Here is a 19,643-nt window from a genome sequence, read left to right as displayed (position 1 = left end):
TGCATACAAGCAAAATACCTCTTGGCATTTCTCTTTTCCCAGCTCATATTATGGCTGCTTGCTTTAAGGGAATCAGAACTCATTCAGGTTTACTTTGATGGGGTTTTTTCAGTGTGTCAAGCAGCAACCTCAGAATGACCATTTACTGCTGTGAGTCACATAGGATGGTGCTGTGAGGTAGCTGTGATTGAGCATGCAGTAAAATATTAAATAAAATGTAGCCCAGAATAGATCAGGCCTTTGAGGAAGAGAACTCCATTCTGGATACACCTGTTCTGTGTGTCCAATAACCAGTGTGTTGACACAAGAGCTCAGTGAAAGCTGAAATTAACGGTGTATTTCCTGAATGAGATAACTTTGTGACTTCAAGGTCATGTTGTTCTAGTGAGTGCATCAAAGGCCAGGTGTGGTCTACTGGGGATCAACAAGAAGGAGTGGTGAGATGATTAGTTGTAGCAAATGTCCTGTTGCACAAATTTGATGGCCAGGGCTGGTGGACAAGCAGCTCAATTTCACAAGTTGAGAAATCAGAAATGTGCAGCCCTGCCACTGAAAAGGTCTGGTGATCCAGGAGAAGTAATAAAATTAGACAAACTGTGTGGTAAACAAAGAGGGCCACACTGCACCATGAGCAAGGGACTGTACCTGGCACCTTGCCTCTTTTCCAGAAATGAGTCCACAGAAATGGTCCTTCAATTCTAATGTCAGTAATGATTCCTTTTTTCCTTTTGCAACAAAAGTCTCCTTGTGTAATTGTCTTAAAAATTTCTACCAGATATTCTAGACAAAAAGATCAGATAAATTTAATCTTCAATTACATTTTTGATCCATTTTATCCCTATTTTCCTCATTTTTAGTATCTGATTTTTAAAAACTAAAGCCAGTTCTAGTTCTCTCTCATTTTGCACTTTCATGATACAAAAGATAAGAGCCCAAGTACACCAGTTGCTTTCAAAAGCCTCTTCTTGTTCTTCTGATTCCCTCTTTCATATGGGAAAGGGTAAACAGAGGCAAGAAAATGAAAGAAAACAAAGTAAAAAGAAAGCAAAGAGAAGAAACTTTTTCAGACATGTAGCAAAATTAATTAAAGCTTTCATTTTGAAGCATGAAAAAACCTGTCTTCATAAGCTGAAATATTTTAAAAAAGAAAAACACATAAAACAAAAAAATAAAGAAAACTCCAGACAAAACAAACCCAAACAAGCAAACAAAGAAACAATAACAACAGAACACCCCCCTAAAACCTAAAAAACCCTTAAAGCATAGTTCTATGCTTTCCTAAAATAAAATGGCAATTGGAAAGCATCTTGGATGTTTCTAGAAAGTATTCTGTTAAGAAGTGCATACCAGTCCTGCTCTCCAGCTGTGGCAGCAGCATTAACAACTCTGAAATACAAATGCTAACCCAAATTATACTTCTGCAAATCTATTGTCTCCATGTCTAGCCATGCTGACAAATCTGTGTGCTCAGTTCCTTCAGTCAGTTTTCACAGATGTCTTTATCAGTCATTTACTTTTCATTCTAGGGGCCACAACTAATTTTTTGCAGTGCTGCTGGTCCCGTTGGGTCAGTAGAGTTTGGTTTTGAGCAGTGTGAATGCTGCCATTCACAATGAAAGATGTGTTGAGGAAGAATAATATTTAGGCATTTTATTGAGAGCATATTTCTGATGTGTGGAGTTTTTTCTAGACTTTATTTTTTTCTTCCTTCCCTTCCTCCCTTGGTTCCTCTGTTGGAGAAAGAGAGCTTGCAATGACTGCCTATGAGACACAGATATCTCTATTTATTTTTCTGTGTGGGAGAGAGTACAGTGGGAATTGCTTTATTTTGTCTCTCATTAGCTGCTTGTGGTCATTCACATGGTATAGTCCAGTTTTGATAAAAATAACAGTTTATAAAACTTTAAAAAAATATTTTAAAATAGGCAGGAGAAGAGAAATGAAACCATGATCCGAAGTGAGAGGGCATGTGGGGCAAAAGCACTGGATTAGCAGCAGTGCTGTCACAGAACAGCTTCTTCCAGTACTGGGATTAAATACACAGCCAGGTTGCAAGCACTGCTCCTCTCCTTCTTCACTCTCTTGGTGAATCCACCTGTGGCTCCTGCACTGTCAATTACCTGTAAGGACCATGTGTGTGTCCCATGGCACAGGACATGGAGGGTCCACTGTGTGGCATCAGTGGCAGAGGTAGAGAATTTTTGAGCAAGATTTCACACTACAGAATTTCACCCTAGGTACTGTGTGTGGGTGGCTAATCACACATACAGCTTCCTCTGTATTACTGAAGTTTCCAGTACTGTCAGCATTTTCAGTTGTGCAGGACTCAGCATGGTGCTGGAGTGTCTTTTAGTGCATTTCTGCCTGGCTCTAATGGAGTGCTGTGCTGATTCTGGAGGTCTGCAGGGATAGTCAACATCACTGATAATGTTCTGTAACTGGTGAAGCTGCGACAGAGCCAGAAGAGTCTGGCAAGTCCTGTGAAGTGTGGCACAGGACCAGCTTTTGCAGTCCTCAGCCCAGAAAATTATTTCTCTAACCTGCATTAACGTGTGATGTCATTGTCATAATCAGCACTGTGAAAATAAATTTTAATCTAAAATGGTTTTTTTCTCTGGTAACTTCCAGAAACTGTTATAAATGTATCTTCTTAAGGACCTAGAAATGACAGTGGAAAGACTCAAAATGACTTTGGCTATGCTGTGAATTTTTGGCTCCATCTTAGAACACAGCCTTCTGAAATGGGTGGAAAGGGCCAGATTTTTCACTGCAAGTTTTTGCCTTTATTTCCTCTGTCCCTCTGTCCATACTTTTTCTATCATGAGGTGCTACCTACACACTGGAGGCCTTGAAGGAAAGGTTAGACATAAGCTCTTAAATTGGGAATGCTTTCAGCTTGTTTAGATGGTTATGCCTTACATCAGTGGAACTGACATGCTAACCTCCAGGGTCCTACCCACTACTCCAAAATATAAACACTAAGTTTTTGTGTTTCACCTCTACACTGGAATTGATACTTATTTCTCATAAGAACAGCAGTGTATGCCCTTCTTCAGGATGGGCTGCATATTTAATCTCCACACCATTGCCAAAGAAAACATCATGAAGCAAAGCAGGCATTTGACACTCTCTTCTGTCTCACAGAGAGAATGTAATTCACTTGGCCTTGCTGAGGCCACTGATCTTTGGTCTCTGCTGTCATCCAGTGCAGCCCTCTGCCTGCTCACAGGTGACTGTAGTCTTGAGGATGTTTTAAACGTCAAAGTCCACAGAAAACGAGGTAGAAAGTGGTATGCAGATGTGCCTTGCAGGCCTTCTCAGGTGCTGCAGCAGATGTTTGTTTCCCCAGCCCCTGCCACATCTGGAATTGTGAGCTCTTGTGTGTACTTGGGTGGACAAGGCAAGGGAGAATCTTCCCTGAATATTTTGAAAGAGAATGGTGAGGTGACATGGGCACATAACTGAAAGTGTCTCTTCAAGGATGGACCACTCACTGGATAAGGAATTGGCTGGATGGTTACACTCAAAGAGCTGTGATGCTCCAAATGGAGATCACTGAAAAGTGGTGCTCCTCAGGGGTAAGTACTGGGAGTGGTGCTGTTTAACATCCTTGTCAAGATGGATGATGGAACTGAGTGCACCCTCAGCAAGTTTGCTGACAATACCATGGTGTGGTCAATATACTGAAGGAAAAGGATGCCATTCAGAGGGACCTTGACAGGCTTGAGAGGTAGGCTTGTGACAGCTTCATGGCATTCAATAAGGCCAAATGCAAGGTTCTACACCTGGGTCAGGACAATCCCTAGCACAGATACAAACTGGCCTCAGAATGGGTTGAGAACAGCCCTGACAAGAAGGACTTGGGGGTGTTGGCTGATGACCAGTTTAAAGTCAGCTGTCAGTGTGAACTTTCATCCCAGAAAGTCAAATTTGTCCTGGCTATATCAAAAGCAGCATGGCCAGCAGGTCAGGGGAGGTGAATGTCCCCCTCTACTCTACTCTTGTGAGACTCCACCTTCAGGACTCTGTCTAGTTCTGGAGATTGCAACATGGGAAGGATATGGAGCTGCTTGAGCAGGTCCAGAGGGGGGCCACAAAGATGATCAGAGGGCTGGAGCACCTCTCGCATGAAAACAGGCTTAGAAAGTTTGGCTTGTTGAGCCTGGAGAAGAGAGAGCTCAGGGGAGAACTTAGCATTCCAGTACCTGAAGGCACTCCAGGAAAGCTGGGGCAGGACTTTTTACAAAGGTTTGTAGTGATAGGACAGAGAAGAATGGCTTTAAACTAGAAGAGGGAAGATTTATATTAGATATTAGGAAAAAAAAATTGTGTGAGGGTGGTGAGACACTAGCCCAGGTTGCCCAGAGCAGCTGTGACTGCAAGTGCTCATCCCTGCAAGTGCTCAAGGCCACGTTGGATGGAGCTTGGAGCAGCCTGATCTAGTGGGAGAAGTCTCTAAGGGGGTTAGAATTGGGTGATCTTTAAGGTCACTCCCAACCCAAACCAGTCTGAGATTCTATGATTCATGCCCTCTGGAGAGAGCAGACATCAGGAGAGAGCAAGTATCAGAGTCAGAGGAGCTCAGACAGTCATCACACCAACTTCTGGTCAAGGAAGACTATTTGGCTGGAGTAATTCAGCTTCTCTGAGTAGCTGAGCAAAATCTCTCTGTCTCCTGCCCTCTGGATAAGAGAGGTGATTTCATGGGTTTTTCAGTGTTTAATCAGATGGAAAAACACCTTTGTTTTTTCCCTCCAGGGACTTACTGCAAAAAGAATGTTATATATGTGGAGTGTAACAAACTAATATTAATCACTTACCTAATGGCAGTTATTATGAGGAACAAATAATAGTTTTCTGTAAAATGGTTATACATACTAATTATTGTTAATCAACCTCATTCTTAATATTGTTCATTTTGAAAGCTCTTGCAGTCTTTTTACTTTAGAAAGATGTATGCAGTTTTGCTTTGAGTTGTACTATACTTCCCTTCACAGGAATATTTTAGTTAAGCTTCTTTTTGGTTTATGGGCATGCTGGCTTTACGTGTAAATTGTATGAATGCTTGAATATCACTTACAACCTCATTAACAGTGGGACCCATTAACATTGCAGATGTAGAGGGTGGTGAGCAGCAAAGTGAGTTCATGTGGACGAAAAAAAAACCCTTGCCATTCTTTGGACACAAGAAAGAAATGTGGCTTCTTGCTTAGCTAGTCCCTTTGAGGTGCCCAAAGACAAGAGAAAGGAGCAGCAGAAACAGAGATGGTCCAAAGCTGGGGGCAGAGTCCACAGTGAGTTGATGCCCCCTCCAACTTCAGTTATGTCTACAGGGGTCGTGGCCACTCCTCTCAGCCCCCACTATTTACTGGGCATGGGGCTTATGGGAAACCTCTCCTGGAAGTGCTAGTTTTTTCCCCATCAGCAACACCACTTCTGTCTCACCTGCAACAGGGTAGAAAACTCTGGTTTTATTTATCTCTTTCTTAAAGACAGAGAGGAAGCAGCTAAGATGAAGATTTCTTTGAGCAAATACTAGATTTTGTTATTAAGTCCAGATGGACAGGGTGCTGGCCCATCTTGTCTATCCCTTGCTTTTGGCAAGAAAGTTTGGTCCAGGTGACCTTTGAGGTCCCTCCCAACCTGGTATTTGGTTCTCATGATCCTGTGATTCTGTGAATTTGCATTTCTTTGCCTCTAAAAATCAGAGACTAAAAGCTCTTTGATCTTGCTGAGACATTGCCTGTACAGGTGATACCCAGAGTGCTCACACAGCACACACTGTGTGTGCCCCATTCATGGGGAACCAAATCCTTACAACACATGAAAAGTTACGTACCACATAGTTTAGGGCTCCCACACTGAGCAGGTATTTGCGGGGCAGCACTTCAAAGCATGCCCCTGAGGATACAGCACCAATGCTATGGGCACAGGGCATGCACCGGGCAATGTCCTGCTCCTGGCTGCTTCTGCTACATTTTCATTTGCTGGTCTGGCAGCTTGGTTTAGGTACCCACACACACAAAGCCTGGGGCAGGGCTGTTGTTACTGTTCCCAAAAGAGCACGTTGCCTAATTGCTTCTCTTTCTGCCTGGAAGCAGCACTGAGGCATCCTTTGAGCTCACTCCTCACAGTCTCCAGAGAGGAGGCTAAATTCAGGAGAAAAGGTAAGCCCGAACAAGAGGCCTGGGAGCTCCACTTTGCAAAACGGTTTCTGATAACAGAGGAGAAGCAGCAAGCACCTTCTCGCTCCCGAAACCTGGGCTGAGGAGAATATCCCCACCCTGGCAATCAGTCGAGTGAGTATGGATGCTCTCTGTTCCCGCGGTTCCCATCCCTCTTCCCTAGCATGTTTCCATGGCAACCAATCCACCAGGCGTGATCCAGCAGTGCCAGGACCTGCTTGCTCTGCACTAGCTGGAAGCTCTCTCTGCCCCACAGGCATCCATCCTCTCCCGTGCTGTGTCTGCGGAGCAGAAGCAGGCAGCATGGTGCTATGCAGGCAGCTGTCCTGGCCCTAGGATCACATGCAGATAGGGTTGCTCTCATGGGGTTTATTTCAGAGGAGCATTCCCACACAGTGCCCAAATCCCCTCTTACCAACCCAGTATTCCTGGGACTCCCCACTTCAGGCTGGTTGTTGCAAGCCAGTGGGATGTGAGGCTTAGGATGCAAATCAATTTGGAAGGAAAAGAGCGATGTAAAAAAACCTGAAGGGAGGGGGGGGGGAGACTAGAATGCTTAATGAGTCAGGTTATCTGCAGCAGAAACCCTAGCCTAGGAACAGGGAGGAGTTGTAGAAAAAGACAGTACCAAAAACTGACCAGATGTTTTCTGAGCATCCTTGCATGGGGTGAAGGAGGTAGGTGGGGACCTGAGCAGAAGAAGGACAAATGGCCAAGTGAGGGATGAGCTGTGCATTTCCTAGGCAGGTGGGCAGCTTGCTGTCCCAGCACCACCCCATCACCAGTGGTGAAGAGGGGGGTGACATTGTCCTGGGTCTGGAAGCAGGGCAGCATGTATTGAGCACAAACCTGATCCCACAGGACCTCAGCACCCCTCCTCACCTTGGTGTGGAAAACAGCAAGGCAGTAGAGTTTGTAAGGGAAAGCAAGTGAGAAGTGCCTCTTCTGTTGATAAGCCTCTTCTCTTGGTAAGCAACTTGCATGGACTCCCTGTGGTTTGGTCTCCATTTTAAGAACAGGAATGACAACACATCTTCATTGCTCAGGGGAACAGTGAGAGAAAAATGCATCTTCTAGTCTGGAAAACTCAAACACCCTGCAGTGGCAAGGTTTGTTCATATGCCAGCCTTCTCATACGGAGCCTTAGTGCATCCAAGAAATCTCTTGCCTCCTCAGCATCTGTATCTTGTGGACAGGTAGGGATGCACTTATGTGGAGAGCTAAGGGGCCTCCTTTTGCTGCTGGGTATTGTGTGGGTCTCTGGAACTGCAGTGAGGCAGAGCAGCACATGGAGAGGAAAAGGCACACCGAACCAGGCTGTGGAAGTCACTGCCACTGGGCGTCACTGTCCCCATGAGTTCAGCAAGACTAAAGAAATAAACATTTTCTGACATGCACAGCAGAAGTACCCAGGCAGAGTTACTTTCTGTTTTGGAGATCAAGTCAAGCCCTCAGGGGATTGCCTATGGCAAATTATCCCATACCTGCCTTGTTACACTCCCCCTGCTTGTCCAGAGAGCTGTGGCCAGCGGCTGTATGATGCAGCACTGTTCTTCAACCTGGTGTCAGCTTCAGGTGTCTCTCTATTATTCTGTAACCTTTTTTAAAAATGCTGTCAGGCTCAGTGACATCTTGTCCATTCTCTGTCTTCTGCATACCAGAAATAGGGCCTCTGTCTTAGTTACTGCATTTCTAATCAGGGAGAAAGCTCAACACACGTACAACTTAACACCTTATTTTTGAAAGGCAGGCTTCTGCCAGGATCCTGAAAGCTGCTGGGAGATTGTCTGAGCCTGATTAAGGCAGGAGAAAAGAAATGAAACCATGATCCATAGAGGGAGGGCATGTGGGGCAAAAGCATTGGATTAGCAGCAGTGCTGTCGCAGAACAGCTTCTTCCAGTAGTGGAATTAAATTCACAGCCAGGTTGCAAGCACTGCTCCTGTTTTTTACTCTCTTGGTGGATCCACCTGTGGCTTCTGCACTTTCACTTACCTGTAAGAACCAACCATACACAGCATAATTCCTTCACTTTACCCGCACAATCACCAACCAGCTACAGCCATCCAGCCATCTTTCCATTTGTGGTTCATCACTCTTCCTCTCAAGCTTTCTCTTTATCCCTAAAACTTCTGAACCTGTCCCAGCACTTCCTTTTGTTAAGGGCTAGGTCTGGGCTTGCTGAGGGCCAACTTTGCACGTGAGAAGTAAACTACCCCAATAATCTATTCCTTTTTTTCATCAGTGATACAGCATGCTCCATGTGCACCCCACAACAGTAATTCTAACACCAAAAGCCAGCACCACCATGAAAATATTAACATATCAGATGCATTTCAGTGGGCATTAACAGTGTTGCAGGTCCCCACTGCACAGCGGATCTCAGGGGGCAATTGCATATTGATGAATTTCCCGCATATATGAATTTACCTCCCCCCAGGAATCTAGAGAAGATTTTCAGTGCCACAACCCCACATGCCAGGAAGCTTAATACAGTTTTTGTGTGATGAAGGGAGAGGAAAGGAGGTTGTCATTTGGATGATGTTGGTCTCTTGTATCAGTAACAAGTCACAGGATTAGAGGAAATGCCCTCATATTGCATGAGGGAAGGTTTAGGTTGGATACTGGGAAAAATTTCTTCACTGAAAAGGTTTTCAGGCTGAGGAACAGGCTGCCCAAGGAAGTGGTGGAGCCACTGTCCCTGGAGGTATTTATAAGGCATGTAGATGTGGTGCTTGGGGACTTAGCTTAGTAGTGGACTTGGCAGTGCTGGTTTTACAGTTGGACTTGATCTTAAAGGTCTTTTTCAATCATTCCATGACTCTGTGAAATCTTGCTCTGAGCACAAAGCTGAGGCAGCAGTCAGTATGTTAAGAGAGAGAAATAGGAATTTTTGCTTCCCAATTCATGGTCCTGGTTAAACCTCACTTCTTTTTCATCCCTCTGTGTACCAGCAGACTGCACCCTGGGGCAGGGATATGTGGCTCTGCAGCTGGCGCAGCTGTGCTGTCCTGCTCAGGGATGGCCAAGGTGTGGGAGAGGAATGCAGCATCTAAAAGGGGCTGAGAAGAACAGAAAAAGCCATTTCAGTTAAATTATGTTACTTGTTTTGGGTGTCAGTACTTAAGTCATGGCAAGGCTGCACACAATGCTGTAAATCTCTCCTTGAGCATGAGCATGTGGAAAGTATTGTGGGATAAATTAACTTCATAAATTATGGTTTCTCTGTTTTCCCTCAGTCCTCCCTTCTCTTGGTGATTAATATTTCACCTCTACCTCATTTCATGGACTTTCTCTTTTGCCATATGGGAGACATGACAGCAATGGATCCCAAAGGACTCAAATTCTCCTGTGAAAGGACTTCTGGGCTTCCAGGTATCATCGAGAACAGAAAGAAAACAAAGAGCTGTGCTCAATCAGAAACAGATGATCATGTTGTCACTGAAATAGCATGTGCTAATGCCTTTCCAGAACTAGGACGTGTGTTTAGTTCCCTGCTCATGGTGATGGAGGTTGAGGCAGTGATCTGGATGTATGTGTGGTTCTCCAGAGGAGTCCTCAGCACTTGACAATGACCACAACCATGGGTTGGAAAGGGTCAGAAGATGCCTTTTTCTCATTTGAGACCGGGGGCAGCTCTGAAATACATTGCTTCCAGGCTGTCCATAAGATCTCCAACTCCCATTTTGCTGCTGCATCATCCATGGTTTTGCTCCTCACCCCCCCTGTCCCCATTGTCAGGGTGTTTATCATGCTTGCCCTTGCAGCAGTTTTGAGTCCTTTGAAGGGCACTATCTGTATCTGCCTTGACAAGGAGCCTTTACTGTGATTTGTGCTACAGTAGGACTGGAAGCCATGCAAGATCTCCCATCTAGAGCTGACCAGAAAGCAGATTCCTTGCCCCATGAGAAAATGCCAATATTTAAATTGTTTTATTTTAAAGGAGGCAGAAAAGGGCAAATCTATTTCTTTTTTACTTAAATTATTTACCAAAGAGATTTGTTCAGCTTTGATCCTTTTTTCTTTTGTCTTTTATTCTTTTTGATTCTCCATTAAATAAGGTAAGTATCACTTTGAACAAAGCAACAAAATTCTCAGTAAGAAATAACTTTGTAATATAGGGGCTATAAAGGGATATGTGACATAATTTTGCTGTTAAAAGTGTGCAAGTGGTGAACAATATATTCCTGTGTTGATGGCTCCTGCCCTCCACCCAAAATAAAAATAAAAGTAAAAGAAGCTTTTTTCAGTCATATGAGCTCCAGTCCTTCCCAGCATGCACTCTGGCAGTCTAGGTGAGTCTCAGTTTGTGTAGGAACTGTCTTGCTGTTCAGCTGAGGTAGAATATGAGGGGAATGTTGAGTCTACCTTGATTTAATAAAATCACTTCATCTTCCTGTCCAAGATAAAAGTTCATCCTTTCTCCCATCAGACAGAAGACAGAAATGGATGGGATGGAAGAGGGGAAAGTGTGGGATTTTCCCACCATAATCACAGGAGGGGCATTTCTGTAGCCTGGGTAAGCTACAAACAAAATCTGTCTAAAGACAGGAATAAATTTTTTGAGGCTTCACCGCTTAATGGGTTCGTATTTCCCACACTGAGGAGACAAGGCTGGGATATTTCCCTTTGGGGGCCTGGGGGGTTTTGAATTGGCTTCTTAAGTTTAAAATAAATATAATATAGAAAGAAAAAGAAGCGGCTTACATTATTTCCTTTATTATGACAAATAGTACAGATTCCTTTCAATGACTAATTGCATCACCAGTGCCATCCCTGACAAGTTCTGCCAAATAAGGATTTTCTCTATTAGCTTTCATACCATGTTATTCTTCAGTCTTGTGTATATTTCTGACTGTATCAAGGCCTCTTGTAGATGAAGCTCTTGCTCAGCATATGGATTATATGGCAGAGACTCCGCTTCAAGAACCTGGCATTATGAATGTTACATATGATTTAGCAGAGCTACACCTAGCTCAGCTATCAGATGGCATTATTCTCGCAGCAGTCACTGAATTATCTGTAGTAGCAGAAATGCAAGTCAGTTATTTTCTTGTAGTTACCCCTGGATTAAATTTATTTTTATCAGTCAGGCTCCAGAGCCTCAAAAAGCTGCCCTAAAGTTAGAAATGTGTCGTCCAAAATTACTACTTTGGTCTCAGATCTTACAAGTCAAGATCTAAACCCATCTGATTTTTAGCCCAAATAGATTTTCATTTTTTCCTTTTTCATCTGAAAGGACCGAATATCCTATTTAAATAATTTTATTTTTTTAAAAAAATCTATTTTATGTAGGAGCGTTTTTCACCTCAGCTTCCATGACCACATTCAACTCTTCACCAGACAGACCAGAAAGACTAATAACAAAGGTTTTCTCCTATAATTCAAGGTGTTAATTTTTTAGAATTATTCTCTCATTGCATTAAGCTTTAGCTATGTACTAGACACAAGCTCTACAGTTCCCTTGAGATGGATCTCTTCTAGTCTCTGTTCCACAGGATGCTTCCTGTTGGGATTGGTCTCTTAAACTACAAGGGCTAAAAGAAACTTTTGTTGATTACTTAAATTGCTCCTTTCTTCAAGTAACCTGTAAAATCTCATAACAAATGTATCTGAGATTTCTAGAAATCTTTCAGCAAAAACTTAGAGATCCTGCTTAACAGAGTTTGAGAAAAGTAAATAACAAAAATCTTTTAAAAAAGAAATAATTTTTAGGCTTATGAAAAGGAAAATGGATGAATCCTGAAGGAAAAACAAAATTGGAAAAGACATTCTACAAAGCCTTGGCATCTTCAGGTGACATAAGGGCCTTCAATCTGTTGAAATGACAAATTTTCTTAGTAGTTTTATAGAAATAAAAGCCACCTCCCACCCAACCCATCTTATGTCATAATAACATTCCTGTTGGCACCAAAATGTGCTTGTCTTCTTTAAGAGAGAAGAAAAAAACTGTACAAATTTGTTGCTATGTCAATTTTGTACTGATGACAAATGGACCTTTAAATGTATGACACTCAGAGGAATTTGGCAGACTTTTTGAAGACAAAAAGAGAAGGATGTCAGGGTTAATTTAAACACAGAATTTTAGCTTCTAACCACATTTGATCTTATCTTGAGAGAAATTATTTAATGGATTATTGCATGGAAATGGAAAGAGCTGGAAAAACCTTTAAAGTCATCCGATACTGAATTACCAGCATATTTTTAAGTGATGTCTTTAAAAAAAAAGAGGCAGCTACAATTTCAGCCCTGAACTTCAGAGGGAAAAATATTTGTGCAGAGCTTTGTTGCTGATGAATGGGAATTGCCTCAGAAGAAAGTTTACTATGTACAAATCTCTTGCACATGGTACAGTGAGGGGACTATTCTTCAGCAAATATAGCAATTCAGACTTTGAATTTGCAGTGGGACATTGATAGTACAGTCAAAGCTGGGTTTTTGCTGTGCCAGAACACCCAATGAATCTGCATCTTGCACACCCTCTCCTCTCTCTTTGGCTACTCGTAACACTAATTTTAATTTCCATGTGCTTCTTATTCACTCGGTGTTGTTCAAAGCCTGTCTGTGTGTTGAAGGCTGATACACAGTGAAGAAAAAAAGTTGTACTGGGCTGTCTAACTCTCCTTTGCTAAAAATTCAGTACCTGTGCTCTCTGCTTGCATACCAATAGTAGTCAATACCAAAATCTGGTTAAAGCATGAGGTTTCTCCCATTTCCCAATCTCACACAGAAGGTGATCAATCACTGGCAAGATATCTTTCAGCTGGGTGTTGTTGTTCAGAAGCAAAATAATGCAGAAGTTGTTCATGGGGTACCTAGTACTCCTGTAGGTGTAGAAGCATATGGGAAGACATGCATAAGTCCCTTTTCTAATGCAAAGAGGATAACAAAGAGATATGGGGCAATTTTAGAGTGGATGAATGTTTCTTCCCTTTCCACTGTCATCTCTTTCCACTTTCACCTTTTCCATTTTCAGCAGCACGGCTCACCTGTGTGCAGGAGAAGGCAGGAGAGTTTTTCCCAGTTTTCTCCAGTTTAGCTTCATTACAGAGGCCAGTTCTGCAGGAAGGTGTGGAAATACAGTGCAGCCACAGCCGAAGGCTCTGTCAGTGACTCTGGTCATTTTGTTCATTACTACAGAGAAATTAAAACTTGAAAGTTTCTTGTCTTGGATTGTCAAAAATTTACCCTAGATCATTGTGTTTGTGACACGAGTAACCCCAACCTTAGTGCCCCAGATCTGCCAGTTTTAGATCTGCTGGCAAACTGATAAAATCCATGAGTTAATCTAGGGGGTCAGTCAGCTCTTGGTGTCTCAGAAGTTCCCTCTGTCACTATAATCCTTTCTTATTTAATGGGATTTGCTACCCTCCTTACATGTTGATGAAAAATCCCAGTCTTTACAAGCATAGCTGTACTGTGTATTGACTCTACCAGCAGAAGACAGAATTTTTGAGGATCTTTCAGGGCAATTTCTTATGAATGAGGAGGGAGAGAAAGTAGTACAGGTACTGCAAACTCAAGGAAGTCAAAGCCAAGAAACCACAAGAGAGAAAGAGGCTTTTAAGTTGATCTGTTTAATTGTTGTCTGGGTACATTACCAGTCCATTCCCTAGTCACTGGATACTCAATAAAAATAACATTTATTCCTTCATCCCTATGTCCCTTCTTACTCAAATGTCAGTGGTCAGAATAAATATGCCTGCCATATTTTTTCATCAGCCTTCCAGAAAAGTAAGACCAGGAATGTGATCATTGATATTTTACAACTGGCAAATGAGGGGAAAAGTGCCTGCAAAACCTTTTAATCTGAAAAATAAGGGAGGAGTTGTCCTTAATGATCTTACACAATTAATGACACAAATTACATAAGATAATGAAAGCCAAGAAATCTGTTTCAGCTTTTACTTGAATTAGCCACTTCTAGGGTTTTCAGTATTTTTCCCTGCTGTCATTGGTTACATTAGCCTAGTTTTCTTGAAGCTGGCTTCATATTTTGACTGGCTTTCAACTAGAGTCTTGTTTGCAAATTACTTAGTTTAATCAATGCCTGGCTTGGTCTGGCCTTTCTTACTAGCCCAGAGCCCAGGAAACATGAGCTGGTGAACTGGGCAAACCAAGCTCCAAGTGTGATTAGCAAACACAGCACAGGGCTTGTCTTTGTTTTTGTTAGAAGGCATCAAGAACTGTTATCAAATCACAACAGTGGATTTTATTTTTTTCCATCCATTTGATACTGTTATAACTCATACAGCATGAAACTTGAGTCTTGAGTTAGAGTGTATTTACTTTGGACCTCTCTGAGTAAGCAGCAGTCCAAGTAGAAGTCTACTTTAAGTGGGATGCCTTTTTAACAAGAAAAAACATACCAATTCTATTTGTGCAGTTTATCTACATGTTAGAGTGCACAGAGTATGTTATTTGATAAATAAAGGGAAAAAAGCTGAGTTTTTAAATGGTAATTTGCATGAAGGGGGGGACTCCCTAATGAGTACTACATCTACTTTGGCATAACTAGACAGATATTTACACTGTGTGCTGCTGAGACCTTGCTTTTAATACCTCAAACAATGAAAAATTTATTTTCTGGATATAGTAAGGTAGATAATAAATTCTCATCAGTCAAAGATTTTGTCTAATGAGGAGCCTTACCAATTGGATAGTGTTAATGTTTCATCCCCTAGGACATATTGCAATTTTGTAGACTTCGAAATTTTTGGTCTGTATAGTAACCAGACTTGTTGCATTTTTTTGAGTACCATATTTCGGAATAACACCAAGCACTTCAATTAATCTAATTGCTTATGGAAAAATGTAATTGTTACTAACAGTCCTTGTCATAAGTCGTAATTATTTCATTTTGTTTCCAGTTTTTCTGGAGAAAGCATCAAAAATATTTTATTTGCCATTAATACCATAAAAACCTAACAAGCACCAGGTTTATTTGCACAATTAATATATAAATTAAAATGAAAAAATACTGAATATTCCTTCTTAAAAATACTTCATTAAAAATAAAAAAGAGCAAATAGATACCAGTATTTTTACAGTAAGAAATCCAAGCATCTACCAAATTGAAACAGTGTTTATATTGTTATTTCATGAGCACAACACACAAATATTTATTTAAAAAATAGTAATAAAACCAAGCCAACAATATAAAAAGAAAAATTCTTCTCTGGCAATATAATAATAGCAGATGTAATTCACATAACATGTAGATTTGAGGTAATAAAAAAATAAATTCAAGAATCTTGCTATCTTTTTTGAGTATTAAATATGGAGGAAAAATAGTTTCACCTTTCACAATTTGCATATTTTTGCATATTTTCCCTAAGTCTGGCAGCTTGTACTCCCACATACTCCTGTAAAACCCTCCCAGCTGTAGAGCCAGTGTGTCCATTTACTGTCTGTCCTTTTGGATTAAGGAAACCTTGTCTACTTCAAAGGAGTCTACAAATTACATCTGTTAACACAGAAGTTTTGCAGCATTGGAGAGGAGAGTGCAGTGGTAACCTGAGCAGCCAACACTTGCCTCCCCTGCCTTTTCCTTAATTTACGTAAATTTGCATAAAATCAAGTTGCATGCCCTGGAACTGCTCCATCACACGGAGGTTCTCTGGCATCTTCCTATGCAGATACTCCTTCATCTTTATGCATTCAATACACATAGAATCATAGAATGGTTTGGGTTGGGAAGGACCTTAAAGTCCATCTAGTGCCAGCCTCCCTGACATGGCCAGAGACAACTTCCACCAGACCAGGTTGTTCTAAGCCTCATCCACCCTGGCCTTGAACACTTCCAGGGAGGGGGCAGCCACAACTTCCCTGGGAAACCTGGGCCAATATCTCAGCACCTCCTGCTAAATAATTTCTTCCTAATCTCTAATCTAAATGTCCCCTCTTCCTGTTTAAAGCCATTACCCCTTGTCCCATCACTCCATGTCTCTCCCCAGATTCATCATAGGCCCTCTTCAGAAACTGGAAGGAGCCTAAAAAGTCTCCCCAGAGGCTCATCTTTTCCAGGTTGAACATACATCACCATCCCAACATCTGATAAAAGCATTTTTAATTGAATGATCATTGCCTACAGTTAAGAGTAAATGTCACTCCTGATGGGTAAAGTTTTAAGTGGCAGGCAGTTTCAGTAGGCAGCAACTCTGTGGTTATTGCTTACTAGCAGGAAAGTGACTTCAGCTTTTGCTGCAGCTGTACCAGGATGGACAGCACAGAGTTTGTGCTATCTCCTCTGCAGTACATAGTATTCCAGCTCCCTGTAATGTCTAAGGCAAGCAAGGTCAACAGGTTCTCAAGGTCAAAGTGAGGCTTGGCTGGCCATGTGCCATCAAACCTTTCCTCAAGTTTCTCAAATATGGGATCATAGAATTATTTAGATTGGAAAAACCTTTAAGATGGTTGAGTCCAACTGTGAACATACATGTCACTGCATTTCATGTTCTTCTAATTACCCATCTCTCTAACCTGATATAACTTTGAGCATACAGGAGCTGCCACAACATGGAGAGTGTCAATACGAGCTGTTTCAATTAGGTCTGCACTTTCCAGTTATCTTAATAGATGTAAACAAGTCCACAACTCCAAGGTCTAAGAGAGCTTGGGATGCAAAATAGCCATTAACAGAGAAAGGTCATGCCCTTATGAGGTGAATTTCAGTTAAGTAATCAGACAGAAAATTCTAAACAAGCCTGGTCACAGAGTTTGTGTGACCCATGTCACTGGGAGAATGTGTAAAAAGAGCAGTGTTTGTGAGCTGATATATAAAAAAAAAGTATTTAAAAATAAATACATAAATTAACAGATGTTCTTTAAGAAATTTTACCTAATATATTTAATAAGAGTATTCTCAGCAGACACCTAACTTCTTAAGCAAGTATTTGCTATATGATGGATTATTTAATGTTTGATACATGTAATTTAAAGAAAACCTTCTGAAATACAATTCCTTGCTTCACAGTGTCCCACTAGCACTTCTGCTAGCAAATTTGCAGACTCCAAGTGGTCAGAAACTTAAAAATTCATTTGCTGTTGGATTTCCCACTAGTGACTAGCCTGAAACTGGATTCAGGCTAGTCATTTCTTATGAGTAAGACACCAGTTACACTGAGCCTCACCAGAACATCTGTATTATGGGATCAATAGTACTTGGAACTACCATTTCCTGCAGCAGCAAAAATAAAACCTGAGCTGTGCTTAACTACACATAATGTGAGCAGTCCCACTGATAATGCTGGGCACAGCCCAGAATTAATCACACAGTTTTATGGGCTGCTGTCTGTTTGTGTCTCTGTAATGATCCTTGATCTTCCCACAGCCAGAAATGAAACTTTCCACCTAACCCTTCTGTATATCACTCCTGCCAGGATTTCTGTGCATGTCTAATTTAATGGTAATGGCCAATGATCCTGATATTTGTTACTGGTAAGAACAGTGAGCAAACTTAATATTGTCTTTTTTTTGTTTTTTTTTGTTTTGTTTTGTTTTGTTTTGTTTTGTGTTTTTTTTTCCCCCCAAAGTAATTTTCCAAAGCTTCTTTAAAAAAAAAAAGGATTAATGACATTGGGTAATCCAATACTCTTCTGCTACACTGTTAATTTCCTTTACCCAGTTATGTCAGTTAAATGCAAGTCATTAGTGCAACTGCTCAGTTTGTTCTAATGAGGTACATATTGATTTATAATGAAGATCATTTTTTTTCAAGATTAAATGTAGTTTAGGAAAAATGGTAAGAAAGCCTGTCAGGACACATATTTTTGTTCCACTTAGACAACACATCCATATCTTCCTCCTAGGTTGTAACAAACGTCTACAAATACACAATGTGAGGGCTAATTAGAATTGTGATTCAACAGATGGATCATCGTGGGATCTCTGCAGAGATACTCTGCAGAGATAAAGGTGAGGGTGTAGATTAGACCCAGTTGTACTGCATTTTGAGAACAGCCTGAACAGGGAATTGCCCTGAGGTAGCTCCCTGTGCACTGGAAATGCTTTGTTGTGAGAAATACTCTTGCAATCCAGAGGTCTTGTCCATGTACAGAGGGACATGCTCCTCTAATTTTATGTTCTGTTACTGCCATGTGTCCACAGATCACCATGCCGCATTACACAGAAAAATCATAAATATGGGAAATCAGTTCCATGTTGGCACAAGCACTTACCTTAAAACCTGGGGATAGAGGTAAGCCAAGGGGAGTCTGCCTGCACAGACACTGGAGTTCTGGCTTGTTTCTCAGCAAGTCCATTTTCAAGCTAGGGCCAAGGGCTGTAATTTCCATTTATCAGGTCACACTTACTTTCCAGAGTAATTTTCAGACCTATAGAACAGGTCTGAAGGTTTTATTTGAGTACATGTGGCACCATTGGGATATATTTCAGCAATACCTTCCAACAGCCAAAGACATTAAAAATACTTGCAACAAACTGCACCAAAACCTAGTCATGTAGCTGGGGAGAGCTTTAAGCTAAATTCACTTCTCAGGCTTTATAATTGATTTGGAACAAGGAATGTGGTCTCCTGGACACCAGAAAGTAAGAAAAATTACAGCCTTAAAAGAGACTGAGGTAAAATCATACAAACTCAGTGCATCCCAAAAAACTTGCACCTAAAGAGAGCTTGGGCCCCTCCAGGGCTACCATCCTCATGCAGTGGGTGAAGCCCTAACCCAAGGAAAAATCCTCAGGCCAAGCAGCACAGTCTCCTCTCCATCACTGAGACACTTCCTAGGTGGAACAGAGCCCTCCCAAGTTCCTACCTGAGTCACTGAAGTGATCAATTAGCAACCCAGGAGAGACAGGTGCTTCCCATCTGACCAAAATGCCCCAGCTTTGGAGAAGAAAACCAGGCTTGGCACCTCCACAGAAATACTCCATCACTCTGGCATAGCTCCCTGCAGAGGGGACCGATTACACCAGAGTGCTGGACAAATTCCTCTTCCCCAGTCAGTAAGGTAATTAATTTTAACTAACAGTCCCACTCCAACAAGTTCACAATATGCAACCGTGTTTCAGAGGTGAAAATGCTGTCAGCAGTGGTCCATATTGCACATGACAAAAAGGAAGAAGAGCCCCAGACTTAAACCTTGAGCCCAGTTCACTTTTGCTCCTGTTTCTTTGTACTGGGACCCTGCTACAAATGGCCCCTGGGATGAACTTTAGATCTGTCTTAAGGTTCTGCACACACACACAATAAAGGAGGTCTGTGACCTCTGAAATTGCCGAGAAAGATGGGATAAGTGCAAGGGTGTTATTAAGGCTCAGGCAACCCTACACACCAGTGAATTCCCAGCTCTGTGAAATATTTGCAAGAAAATCTGCAAAGATGTGTTGTTCTACTAATGAAGGACTGATTTTTCCTGGGCCCCACCATAAACCTTCAATGGTCAGCTTCACTCTCCCATGTGTTGCATGCTTCAGATGCACCTCTGTGACTCCTGTTGCA

Source organism: Calypte anna, chromosome Z (assembly GCF_003957555.1).
Source record: "Calypte anna isolate BGI_N300 chromosome Z, bCalAnn1_v1.p, whole genome shotgun sequence".
Lineage (NCBI taxonomy): Eukaryota > Metazoa > Chordata > Aves > Apodiformes > Trochilidae > Calypte > Calypte anna.
Note: the sequence above shows the minus strand (reverse complement) of the source record.